This window comes from Buteo buteo, chromosome 12 (assembly GCF_964188355.1).
Source record: "Buteo buteo chromosome 12, bButBut1.hap1.1, whole genome shotgun sequence".
NCBI lineage: Eukaryota > Metazoa > Chordata > Aves > Accipitriformes > Accipitridae > Buteo > Buteo buteo.
This window is the reverse complement of record NC_134182.1, coordinates 2,232,660-2,248,183: the sequence shown is the minus strand read 5'-3', so window position 1 is coordinate 2,248,183 and position 15,524 is coordinate 2,232,660.

The window sequence follows — 15,524 nt, the reverse complement described above, 5'->3', positions numbered from 1 at the left end:
GTTAAAATGCTGTAAAGAGATTTTTTTTTTTTTAGTTGTCTACAATTCATAAAATACTTACCTTGCATAAAAAATCCTTCATGTTCAAATCACTGAGACAGTGATGGGTTTTAAGGGTCTAGCATTCAAAAAAAATTGTAAGGGTCTACTCTTCAAATGGAGAAGCCCTTTTTGTAGGCATCCAGAATTGCCTCTGTATTTTTGTGGTTATAGTATGATCATTAACTGATGCACGTGTATCTCCATCTAAATGCAGATTCAAGGTTTCTGTTTAAAACAGGTGATGCACTAGCACCAGCAATGCAAATTTCTTCATGCTGTATGGGCAACATGCGTCTTCCCGGTTCTCCAAAAACACATCTTGAAGGGGTATTAGCTTCTATACCCAAACGCCTGGTCTCTACTGAGTTCAGCACTAGCATCATGACCTCATTTTATCTCTGAAGCTGATAATTGATTTCTTTTTACTGAAACCATGAACCTTGCTGCTATCCATTCTAGACTAGCCTGGATTTAAACCACTGACAGAGATGATGGCTATTTCTTAATCCTACTAACAATTTTCTGAGCTGTGCATTGCTTCTCCTTCCCCTTCATGTTTGAGATACAGCTAACGTTGTATGTTTGGGATATATCTAACGTTGTTTTAGAACCATGGAGAGTGCAATAGTAACATTAACAGAAGAGGCGTGATTAAGTAAAGAGACGCCTCTGCTTCTACATGCTCGTTTTCAGAATGGTTTAATTGAATTTCCTGACATGAAGAGAGCTATTTCTGGTCATCTATTCAGTGCATGTTGCCTTGGGAAAAAGTCTGCAGTAGGATGCCGTAGTCAGTTTTAACAACACAGACGTGGAGCAATATTAGAAGGGTAAAAGGGAAAAGTAGGCCTGTGTAATTTTCCCTCTTACAGAGGTAAGTACTACAGCACAAACTGATCATCACAAACACAACAATTTCCAGAGAAATCAGACATGCAAAAACAGCACAGATCTTATGTCCCAGCGAGTAGTGCACTGCAAAACCCTTAATGTGACAGTACTATACATATTTTTCAATCATGCTACAAATTCTCTGCAACAGGCCTAGTGCCATAGCATGAGATGTTCCAAGAACATCAACAGATTTGGTTCTGCATTTCTAGAACTTCCCCACTTGTCTACTCTTGTTCACATTTTGCTTTTCTATGTGAAAAAATGTGTGTTCATTTATGTTTCTTAAACTAACTCTCACTTTGATACCTAGCAAAAAGAGAATAAACAAGCCAAAATAACACGTCCGAAAACACTGGCCACTAAACTACCGTGCAGCAAAAATAAGGCAGATATTTTGAGACATGCTCTCAGTACACAGCCTTTCAGGCAAGATTCATTTTCTCAGCAGCTCTCCTTTAAAAAAAAAAAAAAAAGAAGAAAAAAAAAAAGAGTCTAGCACCACTGCCAGAAGGTCAACAAATTCAGGCTATTTGAATTGGTGGGATGGGAATAATGCACTGCAAGGGAAAGAAGCACGGCACAACAACTTCCCAACAGCAGCAATAGCTGGTTTATAGTAATATAAGGTATCTTGTTTGCCTGCGGACCTTAGATGAGCCAACATTTTTGCAGAGTAAAGCAGCACACCACAACTACAACAGTACATTTGTTCACAGGTGCTAGCTCCCATATATAAAAATGGCTCACAAACACACCTTCAGGACAAGCTACCAGGCAAAGTGAGAGCCTAAGCTCAGGAAATGTGACATCTGTTCAAGAGATCAAAGGGCAGAAGAATTAGCGTTCCAGATCCTTCACTCCAACTACCACTCTCAACACCCACCAGTATTTCTTGTTCTAGTTGTGTGTCAACAAACACAGGGCTTGAGTAGGTGGCTTCTCAACAGGCTTTGGTTCTGACTTCCTCCAGCACTCAGATTCGGGACGAGGGAGAAGAGGAATCTCTACAGTAGAAATTTCAAGAACAGCTAAGAGTATTTTGCCGTGCAAAAATATTTGTGCTGCTTCTTAAAAAAGTTCTGGAGAAGCTCTCATCCTTATTTCAAAAAGTTATGTTCTCTGTCCCCAACTGAGATTATATATTTTCATACCAAAAAAATTCCATAATAAGCTTTAAATTGTTATAAAATGTACATGAACGTGATCAGATGAGGGAACAAACAGCTTCCCTTGGGGTACCGCAGTAAGAAATGAAGCACTTGTCATTTTGCTCTATAAACACCTGCATTAGAAACACATTTGCATCAGCAAAACAAACAAATACCTTTTCCACAATCCCAGACATTGGCTGGGAGTAGATGCGGAAGGATGCTAACTCAATGGGAATTCAAAAGTGCCCAATACCTCACAGCTGAACTGTGGTGTGTTGTGGGGTCTGACCCGAAGCAATAAAAACCTGCCTGTGTCTTGGATTTTTGCATAGGCAGACACACAAACCCACCATGAATAATAGATATCTCTATCTTGCTTCTAAGACTAAGCTCATGCTTTTCATGTGTAAAAAATAAGTGTGTTTCAGCACTGGCTGTTCTGGTGACCTCCATGAGACTTTTAATCAAATCTTGCATATAGCTGGGGCTTCAGAGATTATTTGATTTCTTCTCAGGAAAGAGCGAGACAGCTCTTGTTTCAATTAATATTTCAATCTCACAGAACACTGCATAATCAAAAAATGTAAGAGGCCCCTGCAATTTCAAAAAATTGAACTCAGTAATTAAAATAAAGATTAAAAATATCATGGAATCCTTAGGTGGCCATAGCAGTATAAATACACCTCGAGATACCATAGCAACACTTCCTCTTTTATTATTAAATAAATTAAGTATCTTGCAGGCTCGTAAAATGCCAGTCAACGCAGACGTATTTTGGGCATCGCTCCATAGAGCACGTTCCTCCGCTGCTCCTCTTCTCTTGAGCTTGTCATATTGAAACACTAGAGGTCAGGCTCCCAAAGAAAACTAACCACTGCTCTGGTATAAATCCATGAGGAATTATGGGACTTGGACTTTATTGCATTCCGCAGCGGCACTGGAGATGCAGCGATCAGCAGAGTGCCAGGCTCAAACCACACAAAGTCACGCCAGGGCATCAGGCTGTGGGAATGGTTTTGTTCTTAAGCCAATCTTCTCTGAGTATTTGGCTGATGGGGATTGAACCAGCTAGGCAAATAGGAATTTTGCATTATATTCCACAGGCACCTGTGTGAAGCCTAGAGAGCTGTCAAGCTCAGAGACTGAATAAACAAAAAGTTCTGCTGTATTTTTCCCAGGACAGAGAATTCAGCGTCACCTTTTTGGCCATCATAGATTCACAGGAATTTCCAGAAAGATAAAGGGGCTAGCAGCAAAAGAATTATTTATTAAAGGTAACAAAATACTGACTGGCCCATAAAGAGAAAAGCTGCATTTCTTGCACAAAGAACAGAACAGTGCTTTTTTTTCTTTGCTTGTTATAATTAGCAGTGTTGCATTTACCAAGGATAAATCATGCATGACCAACCTGATCACCTATTAAGTGAAAACGAATGAATTTGGGGACAAGGGGAGAGCGGTGCACATCATTTACCTCAGCTTTAGCTTTTGACACTCTCCTCCAAAACAATCATATATTCAAGTTTGTACATTACACTGGATGCACAGACAACTACACGGATTGAAATCTGGTGCGATGGGCAGGCTCAGAGGGCAGAGATTCACGGGTCATATTCTACCTGGAGGCAGCAAGCAGAGTACTCCTGGGACCTGTCCTGGCATCTGTCCTCCTTCACGTCTTCATCTATGACCTGGAGGAAGGAAGCCATGGAGGCCACTCTCATCCAGCTTGCACACAACACCAAGTCGGTGGTGGTGTCGGGGGAACGTCTGATAGACTCAAGGGCAGGATTGATGTTCAGAGGGACAGAGGCAAGAACGGGCCAACAGGAACCCTGTGAAACTCAACAGGGACCAATGCCCAGTCCTGCACCTGGGAAGGAGGAACCCCCCGCAAGGACACAGCCGACAGCTCCGTGGAGAACGAAGATTAGGTCTTGGCAGATGTTGACCTGGTTGCACGCCGGCAAGGACTCCTGGCATCAAGGAAGGCCAACAGCATCCTGGGCTGCGTTACCAGCAGCACAGCCAGAATATCAAGGGCAGCGATTCCCAGCACTTGTTACACCACATCTAGAATGTGGCATCCAATTTTGGGACCTTCAATACAACTCAAGTATCAATAAACTGGAAGAAGTTCAGTGGAGGGCCGCTGTGATGATTGGAGTCTGGAGCACTTGCCCGGTGAGGAGAGGCTGAGGGACCTTGGGTTTGTTCAGCTTGGAGAAGGGATGGTTTTGGAGGAAGGAATAGCAGTCTGCCACTACCTCTGACAATGTTACAAAGAACACAGAGCCAAGACTTTCACAGCACTGTGGGAGGATGAGGGGCAATAGGCATAAATTGAAACAAGAAGGGTTACACCTGGACACAAGGAAAAACTTTTTTACCCTAGGACAATCAAGCAGTGACAGAGGTTGCATGGGGATATGCAGTCTCCATCACTGGGTGTTTTTAGGGTCCAACCGGACAAAGCTCTGAGTAGCCCGACTTCTCTGCCCAGCTGACTTTGCTTTGAGCTGGAGTTTGGACTGAAGAACTCCTGAGGTCCCTTCCAACCTGAATGGCTTTATAACTTTTCATTTCAGGATATGCTGTTTAAAAAGTCTCTAAAGGACCTTCCCTTCTTTCACCTTAACCGTGAAACTACACAGAGTTTCCCAAATAGGGGGATTATAAATTAGGAGATCTCAGTTCCAGTCCTTACTCTATCATTACTCTGCAAGGCAATCACTCCTCCTGTTTCAGGTTGAAAGGCTTTACACAAAGGCAAAGCCTTATTAGATAGCTCTGACCTGTGCTTCTCATCCCAGGGAACAACCACAAGCACTTTAGGGTGGCAGGAGCCACTCCACCTCAACATGCAACGGCAGTTCAAGAGTCCACAGCAACTCTACACCAGACATCAGGCCAGGAGGTGAGGCAAAGTAATGAAGCCATTTGAAAATGAAATATCAGCACAATAGTAGGACAACTACCAGAACAGAATTGCCCAGACTGAAAACGGGTCAGAATTCAGGGTGAGAAACCTGTTTCGACAAGATCATTAGTCATTAAGGTCTCAGATAACTAAGTGCAGGGGAAGGGCAAGCCCTGCTGAACCCTGGGATCCCCGCAGCCTCCTGCCACCTACTAACCAGGCTCCATTTTGCTTATTTTTCTCAGCCCAGTAGAACTGCTGCCTGCGGCGTTTCCTTTGTTTGCTTATTTGCTCACTTTGCTGAACAGCCTTTTCATCTCCAGCCATTTCATTCTCCCACCGTTTGCCTTTTCCATCACTGTTTTTACGCTCAATTAGCTCTCCATTCTCCATCCCTTCTCCCCAGACAGGCATCACTGCACTCCTTGCTGGGCCATAACCACCCACAAATCTCTCTGTCACCTCCAGCTCTTCCAGAGCTAATGACCAGAACGGACCACGTGACGATGCCGACGACATCCCACCTCACCTGTGAGCTGGTGAGACAAGCAGCAGGTCTTCTGACAGCAACGTGCTAGAGCACGTATATCCTCTAGCTGCCAGATAACCATCAGAACCGCTAAATGTTAGTGACTGCTTCCTAGAGTAACGTCTAAATTTCTCATTTCATGACGCCATGAAAATTAAGGTGAAAGGGAGAGAGAGAGACAGAAAAGGGACAAGGCTAAATGGAACTATTTTCATATGCAACGTGTCTAAATTAGGATGTGGGAGAGAAAGGATGAAGAACGAGCAAAGGATATTTTATCCCCAAATGGAAGTAAAGAACATTGTAACTTCTAGCCAAAAAGTAATGAAATGCACTGTTTTGTTGCTATCCTCCAGATCTCAGCTGAAAACAAAAATCAGCACAAATCCACTGCCGACGCAGTAGCCCACATGAGCTAAAGCATCAGATGTTTTATTATAAGGAAACTGTATTTTTAGAAAGGCAGAAAATCTTTGTATTTTGTTTTCCCTTTTTTAGTGCCTTCTTTCCTCATTTTACAAAACCTTATTACTTAAACTATGCATTTGGGATCTGTATTTGGGATGAGAGGCATAAAAGCACAACTTCAGCGAGGCTGCATGTCCTGAAATCCTCTGCGAAGCTGGGTCTTACCGATCCTGCCTAACACAAGGGACAAACAACATAAACGTGTCTCAGGCTTGGCAAGAAATTGCCTCGATAATCAGGTCTAGCACCCACAGTGGGATCATCTAAGAAAGAAGGCTAAGAAAGAGCTGTGGAAGTAGATGGAAAAGACGACAGACAGGAAAGCACTACAAAAGACACTTCCTCCCTCCCTGCATAATTTAAGCCATGTATTTGTGAAACATAGTGAAGGTCTAATTATGTTAGCTTGTAATGAACACTTAATTGTAATTAGCTACAGTTTCAAGCTGGAGGGAACAATTATTTTCATTACTGCTAATTAATGTACAGGATGCTGTGTAAGATTTTTTTTTTTTTTCCTAATTCTAACAAAGTGACCTCACCCACTTCATTGCTTTCCTCTTTTAATATGGCAGGTTTCAGCTCTGCCTTCTCTGCTGCTCATCACAATCCCATTCCATTTATTCTTTTGCTTTCATTAGTCCTTTCAAATTTTCAAGCTGTGTAATTTCTATCCATATCACAAATACAGCGTTAAAGTATTTAGGCATTTTTCTTAGCATAGGTGTGTACTCCCACTAACTTCAATGGGTTTCTCGGAACTGGACTTCAAAGAACTTCATTTCAGCAGATATTTTCCTGAAAATTGTTTTTTCAGTGTTTTTTATTTTCTTCCCCCCCTTCCCCAAGGCATGTAAAAGAAAAAAATTATCCTTTTTTTTGGCTGAAACATTTTGATTTTCAAAGTTATACTGGAAAAAAAAAAATCAATCTTTTTCACACATGGGAAGAGTGAAATGGTCAGGTGAAGTTATTCATATGGACAAGAAGTAGTTGAATACAGGGCTTTTTTTTCTAGGATTAGTTGTTGTATGGCACCCAGAACTACCATCGTGCGAACCATTTCCTGCATTTTTCCATTATTTTTAGTTTCTTATCTTCAAATCAGTGGCGATGTGCCATCCTCACTGAATCAATTATCAGCTCTTTCCTCTGCTGTCTTCTCCTGACAATCAAGAACTGGGACTATGGAGTCAGGTTCAGCTTCACGTCTTTGATATCTTCCTGGTAACATTTTAAAACAGTCTGCTATACGATCATCCAGCAATTACCTTCTTATGCCTCTTTGTCCTTGGGGTTGAGGAGGACTGTTTCTAATTCTTGGGAAAGTTGATATGAATTTGGCCACATAATTCCCAACAGCTGTATTATTATTATAGCAGAAAATTATAGTCTTTTACCAAACCTAGCACATTCTGAACACACAGAATGCAGGCAGCACTACTCAGCACGTTTCAGCTTGGCAATCCTTTCAAAAAAAACAAAATTTGCATTTAAAATTGGCTTTTCCTGATTTGCGGCATAATGATAGGCCAATGGGAGAAAGCTTGCATTCCTTTTGTGTTTCATCTAGATTGTATAAACAGAAAGATTACATTGTCCAGAGAGTATTTTTGAGAACTATTGAAATCCACTGAAACAGTCAGAACTCACACACATGCTTGGTACCATTTCAAGGCAAAAGGAGTCCAGGATTTTTAAGCATATATGCCACAGTCTTACATGTTACACTGCTATTTAATTCAGTTAATGAAACAACAACAACAACAACAAACCTGGGAAGGATATAAACACTGACTTCTCAAGGCATAAACTAGACTCTACTAATTAGAGATGAGGATGACATCAAAGGGGAGGGCATTACCTTTCCTTACATGTCCATCTGAAGCATGTGGTACTGCCTATTACTGTTGGGTATGGATACCAGAGCAAATGGACCACATGGTAAATCCAGTGCAATGATTCCCATGTCTTCTGCTAGTCATTGCCATGTAGGAGAAAGAGGAATTTGATCTCTGTCCTCATATGCTGCAACTAAATCCAGGCATATTATGGCCTTTGAGAACCCTTGCAAAAAATCTCACTACAGTGAGCCTAGAAAAACAATTAACATCTCTCTGTAACTGCTAAACAACAGGAACAACCATCCCTGACATAATCCTGTAACAGTCTCTGCTACTCTATATAGGTAAGAGCCAGACCTGGTTTTCGGTCTGCAGTAAGACCTTATGCAAACCATCAAGGCTGACACTGTTAAACAGGTCGGTGCTTGCCACAACGCAGGGCAACGAATCGTTGAATATTGAGCTGTAAGGATTGCATAGCTTACTACTAGGAGACACCAGGGTCAGAGAAAACATTCCTCAGGGATGGTTCAGCTCACTCAGTTCAAGTACAACTTACAGACCCACTGAAGGAGCACGTTTGTTTTCATAGAGTAGGACCCACCACTTTACAGACATCCGTATTTCAGGACAGCCAAAAAGCCCTTATGTGAAAACTAGTTCTATTGAATGTTACCTTATGTGATAAACCCACAATAACCTGCCATAACGTAAGTTAATGTGAAACGCAGTTTTAATATTTTGTGTTTCTTTCCTACTGCATCTCCTACCTCGGCTTCTGTTTGTTTGGAGCGGTTTTTCAAACCAGTTTCCCCACACTGCTGACAGTAATGAATAAAGAAGCTCCAAAGGCGCTCGGAAGAAGTATTTGAAATCCTCTACAGCAATATGTAGGTACACTAAAATAGCTCACAGCACTCAGGCTATTACCAGGAGGCATGTTTTAATATGACAGATGCATAGCAGCTCATCTTCTCCAAAAGCAGGGAAGGGAGAGAAGGAACACCAAGTTCTGCGAGCACTTTGTGACATCCCCGATTCACGTAATCCACAAGCTAATGAGAAAAGGAATATGCAGATTCCCCCGGTGAAGTCCCAAGCAGCTAATATGATATGTCCACTCTTCCTATAGTTTTTTAATTAAAAGAAAAAACCCACTAGTCACTGAAGATACCATTAGATTTCCCTGCAGCTTCTGAATAATTCTGTGATTTTGTCCTTGACAGGAGGTAAAGGAATAATGCACGTCGTGAGGGCCAAGCCCATTTCAAGGAAAGAGGCCTTTTCTGCAATTTTTTCCATGGATAATTCAGAAACCAGATTCTGTGAATTAAGGTCAGCAAATCAAGTGACATAAAAAGAAAATGAAATCAAAAGCTGTGCTGTTATAATACCTGAAGTGCAATGCAGCACTCCTTACCCTTGAAGCATTAACACCAACATGCAGAAAGCAGCACAAGTAGAAAGACACTCTATACTTTGGTTATCTGCTTGAGTGTTACTATGCTGAAATACAATATACAAAACCATGTATTTACCACTACATATTTATTGCGGTGACTACACTACCTCTGGTAGGATGGAAAGAGAAGCCCTGACACACAGCCTGAAAAACATTATCTGTCCCATGTGAAACCCTGTCGTAAAGGTGTCTTCAGTTGCTGGAAATCTGGAATGAAATAAATTTTCCGGCCCTAGACAGTGGAACAGCTCCTCAGGAGCCTCTGTGCCCAGCACAAGCCTGGTCCCTAGCACATGAGCACCTGGGGAACCTTGCTATGGCAATTTAAGACGCTGCTATCTACTCTTCCCCTCGGTAGGAAGGATGCATTGGACAGTGAACCATGCCCAAACAGCCACCACGCCAGTCACAGCATCTCAGTCCTCACCAGAGACAAAAAAAAAAAAACCAAAAACGAGATTTGAACAGACGCGACAGATTTTTTAACCATAGTAGCCACCGAAAACACAGACGTGTTTCGGTATCAGCCTGCTGCTCTGCGTTGGGGCAGCAGCTCTGACACGAGTCCATCCTCAGAGGGGCAGGAGAAACTCATCCTGCTATTTCCAGATGCACAGTGTCCGTAAAAGCCTCAGGAAACTCTGGGCAGAACTGCAGAACTTGGGTCTTCTATGGCTCCACTGACACACTGTCTTCCAAATTAATTAAACTCTGCTGTGACTCAATTAGCGATTTAACCCATAAAATTTAAGAGATCTTTCTACCTACAGCATGGCTGTGAGGAGCAATAGATCTACTCCTCCTGAGTCCAAACAATGGGAACAAAATTATGGGGTTTATTTACTTTTCCCCCTTTATTGCAGCATAGCCTGAGAACAAAGGAAAAAGCAGCAACTTCAGATCGGTATCAGAGGGTACGTCAGATCACGCAGCTTCTGAGGAAAACAGAATGACAGCCGAGACAGCAAGGAGAATTCCCTGGCCTGTGTCACTCAGATTCCTTACATTGTTTTCACAGTTTTTCATGTTTATTTTCATACATTCTAGAAGCACAGACCTCTGCAGTTGCCACAAATCTTAATTATGGAAGAATTCCTATTTTTGGAGGGACAACAACACAGCCCGTATCACTCACAGGGTTCAGGCACTTAAAAGGAAACTGCACTCCTCAGGCATGTTTAGTAGCAGGGCTAGGGAAAAAAAACCAACAAAGTAGGGATGAGTTTAAAAGTTTCTAGCAAGTTGAAGTACTAGCAAGCAAAGGGAGGCTGTGGGAAACTCTTCTGACTGATACTTTCAAAATCTGGTTATGGGCCAAAAGGGATCGTACTATATACGGAGTTAAGATTTGATTGCTAGTTTAATTAATATCTTGCCAAAGTGATTTTAAATTCATTAGTTATTAGCACAACTGCAATAATGCTAACACTCATAGTCCACAATAATATAGAAAAGCATCGTACAGTTAAAATTGTTACATACACAAAAAATCCTCTTAGTAATATCTAATATCTGCACCTTTTCTATGGTATTATGTTCACCCTTCCAGTGTCCATCTGTTTGATGGCTTCGTTTTTCCTCAAGCAGAGTGAGGGTACAGCTGACGACAAGTCATCAGCACCCTGAAGTCTTCACGGGTAATTCAATGTTCACGGTGCCAGTCCCTCCTTCCTCAGTCCTCAAATCCACTAAAGGGTCATTTTCATGTTTTCTTGACAGAGTCTGTTTATATGATCTTTCTTTCCTTTGATTCCCAATTATTTGTTGGGGTTTTTTTTTTGTTGTTCTCTGTTACCCCTACACTGGCTTTACCCAGTGACAAGCCAGCTCTCCTGTAGTGACTGCTAACTGGAACCTCCAACATCACCTTGCCTTTTCACCCTGTTACACAATCTTTTATTTTTACAGATGGTTGCTTGCTATTACTCTAAAATAAAGCTAAACTGAAGCCAAATGATGCCATGATCACCTGACTGCTGGACAATCACAGCTAAAATCAGCCTGGCTGGGGCAAGCCCAGAGAGTCCCTTGCACCATCGCGCCAATACGAAGCCTGCAGCCTTGGACTAGGAAGGACAAAAATCCGATTTGCTGGGCTGTGACTGTTTTGATCAAGTCTGATCCATTGCATGTAAAACTTTAAAAGCTAGGAGACAACAGGTTCTTTTACAAGAAGTGCCCAAAAGCGTTACAGCCCATGCTTTAACGAACTTTGGGGTAGGTGGCCCTGTCTGTTCTGCAGTAGCAGCTGCTGTTCTCGGTAGGTTATTAAGATAATCCCGCTCAAAGTCGAGCTCTCAGCTAACTTACTGCAGGTCGAACTTCACTTTTAGCATCTCCTCAGGGCAGCCGTAGACAAATGACACGTAGCAGGGTGAAGGTTTGGATTAAGGCCACCTTTGCAATCCCAAATTCCACTCACATCCTGAAGGGAGGAAGAGTCTTCCCCTACTTTGCCACTTCATGCTGATGAGGGAAGCCACCAGCGATCCCTAAGAGAAAGTATTTCTGCTTACTGCAAGGTGTAAGGGACTTCCCCAGGAGCTGGAAAAAGTTGCTCCTATCCAAAGGAATTACTAACAGCTGGAGAGCAGGCCAGGAGACCTGGCACCAGCAGCCAGAAGATGTAGTCACTTCTGTTTATTAGTATGGCTTGGTAGAGTACACCTTCGTGTCCTAAGCTTGAAAGCTTTTCTGAAGTGATCAGAACTCCCTTCTCGCCCTCAGTAAGTGTAAGGCTGAGATTTAGCCACTGTGAAGTTCGAACATTGTATTTTCACAGAAGACATGGTTTGCTGTTGAAAAAAATGCCCCATTTTGGCATCATCATACTGCGTATTTATATCCCCATCTCTTTTAATTCGGCTGTAAAAGATTGTTGAAAGCTTAGATCTAAGTGAATCTCGCTTTCCAGGGTAAATTGGGGTTGAAAGATTCCCAGTTGCCAGCAGGAAGGCTGGAATTTGAGCACCAGTGATGGGAACAACTGTGACCCAAGTTCTCCCAGGTAATTCTGAGCCTCACTCAGATTTTAAGCCTTCCTATTCCCCACCAGCTTTTGTGGATAATTATAAGGCCCCGTTACAGTCACAACATTTTTTATTTTTTTTACATTGCTAATCCGTAAAACACTATAAAGGAGAAATAAAAGATTGAATTTTAAAAAAGGGTTCAACACAAAGAACTAAGTATGTGGTTAATTTAACAATGTCCTTTTAAGTTCCCCTGATAATGTATGACTGAAATCCAACAAAAAAAAATTTACTCTTTATTAAGGAAGTGTCCCTTGCCCTTCACCGCAGGATTAGTCTAACTCGCCTGTCTCCTCAGGATCTTACGGCTGTCTCGGATGCAGAGACCTTTTAACTTGCCAGGCAGTGTAAGATCTAAACCTCTTTCCTAGCAAATGGCTTAAATAATTCTATTCTGTAAGTTATGAAAGCCTAACAGTCTCTCCTGATCTCATCTGCTCACAACTTTAAAGTGTTTGAAACCTTAATAAATAAGCCTCCTCTGATTCCCACACACACGCTACATTAACACAAGTGCCTCAATGATCAGGTCTGCCGTGAGCTGCCGCGGTCTGAGATGAGAAGGGATGTGTGTTCGCTGCAATTCCCTGCTCTTGCTACAGCAGGAAAAATATCGGAGCAACATCCCTCGCTGCTCATCAGCACCCTGACCGCAAGACCATAAACCAAGGACAACCTACATCACACTTTCGACCAAAAAAACCTAGGGACTTTTCTCTGTCACTTCAGCTCGGTATCACATCCCTGGAAGATCCAGTGTTTCAACAAGATTTCTTTCTTAATTACGATCTGTGTTACGTACTTTTCTAAGTTTTTTGGCTTGGTGTGGTGGGTTTTTTAAATGATCTTTACTGGATGATGGGCATTAGGATCCTATAAGCACTTCCAAAGATAAAGAGAGAAGACAACAAGATCAAGGTTTAAGTCAGTAGAAGGCATCTAATTATTTTTGAAATAACTCTTGTTGTTCTTGATGAGGGCTTCTGGCAGTACCATTTCTCTGAGGATTTACACAGAACAGCAAAACTAACTCAAATCCAGTTGTGCTGGGATAATATAGCACCCATTCAGTTCCAAAAATTTGAGGACCAAGCCTGCATTATCTCCTATCTCCTCAGAGAAGTTAATACACCCTGAGATTCTTTTAGAAACATCAGTCTTCACTGCCAGAATGAACTAAAACCTCCTGTAGGAAGGAGTTGGTGGCCAGCACTATCCAATGCAGCATGTACTAAGAGAGCCATTCCTTGAGCTTACCTCCCTCCAATGCATCATCTGCTCCCCACGAAGACAGAACACATCTCGCACAACGACAGTTTATTGGCCTTTCACATCCTACGAGGTCAGCAAAACCTTCTCCAGAACCTAGGGCAAAATTATACAGCTCAATTAAGGAAAAATCCCAAATAAATCCCAGAAGATCCTGAATATATCCATTTCCACTCATCTATTGATAAATCACAGCAATATTAAAGAGGTAGAGTATACAGATGTTTTATTTAAGCTTTATTAGAACTGAAAGTTATAGTGATTCCTTTGTTTCCAAGGATTATTGATTGGGCTACAGACCAAATTGCCATACTGTCAGCTTCAGCAGCCTAAAAATTTCACCTGTATTGGTGATTTTCAGAGGCCAAAAAGCTAAATTTACTGCTAAAACAACAGAGCCCTGTTAAATTACAACAGCAAGGAATGCAGCACCAAAACTCAATGAATTGGATTTGGCTTGAATCACAGAGCTGACAGCCTCTGTCTCTCAAATCACCTTTCAGCAGATCAGCAAACAGGCAGTGACAGAGCCCAGCAGCATCCCAGCTCTCCTGTGCCAGAAGGGAAGGAGCACTGAGAGCAAAATAGGGATGTGAAAACCTGTCAGAGCCAACCTTCCCAGAGAGCCACAAGAAATAAAGTTCAGCCTCATGTGCTTGGTGTTAAGGATGTCTTGTTACTCGATAAATCAGAAATAGGTACTTGCTCCTGATCACCATCTCCTCTCCACTTGCACAACCACCATCTGGTGTTCTCCTTATCTCAGAAGTAGACAAAGTCATGCTCCTTCTTACAAAGCACTCTGAAATCCTACAGGACAAAATCTTATTTATTACTGTGTAACTGTCAGGGGGCTGCTCCTTAAGGTGATGGTGAGCCAAGAGCTAGCAGTGGCCACCAACAGGGTTTAGCACCAGAGCTGGGCAAGCAGAGTGGGGTGGTGATAGCAACGTGTCCTATCAACAGTCCAGTGATCATCAGGCAGACGTAAAGGACCAAGTCAGGTCCAAGGTCAGTCGAAGAAACCCAAACAACAATCCAGGAACAGACCTAGGAACAGCTACACCTACAATGTGGTGGAAGGACTAGGTTCCTAAGCCTGAGCCTAAACGAAGCCCCTAGGCTCACAGGCAGAGGACGTGGCCAGAGGCCCCAGAGGAGGTTGGGCAGAGCCATTAAGACCCGTTGGTGAGAAGGTGTGAGGGCCAAGAGCAATTCCAGGAAATTCTCAGCAAAAGCAAAGCCTTTCCCGCAAGAACTCTGGGCTTCTTTCACATGACCAAGCCGCAATAAATTGCTGGTTGATAAAGCCCTGAGAAAATTTTTCTGTTCAAAAGTTGATCCTTGCAGGTGTTATCAGCTAAGAGGGTAAGTGAACTCCCGTTATTTATTCAGTGCAAATTACAGCCAAAGGAAGTCTGTACTGATACACTGCACTTGAACCCAGTTGGCCATCACAGTCCTGCTGAGATAGACCACCCACATGTGGCTCCAGGCTCTTCAGGACGGACCTGCACACCCTAGGGACAGAAGAACTGGCTCAGCACCAGCATGGAGTAGCATTGCCCCCAAGAGAGCAGAAGGAACCAAGTTGGGCCATCCAACCTGCAGATAAATTTCATGTAAGTATTGCAGAATATCCCAAGGCTGTACAGTTTTCTCCACATCCTGCACCAATCCACACCAATAATCAGTACAATGGGCACATCTTTGTCTCGCCCAAGTTTTCTTTGAGGCAAACGGTGCCCCACAGTGGATGGGAAGAATGTCATGGTGCTAACCTCAGCTCAGGCTGGGGCCATTTCTGCTCAGCTATTCCACTGTCGGTTACGTGCAAAGGACAAATAAGATGTCCACCTGCCACCGGTGACCACATCTTCCCTACGTACCACCACCAAGGAGTTGGAGACTGT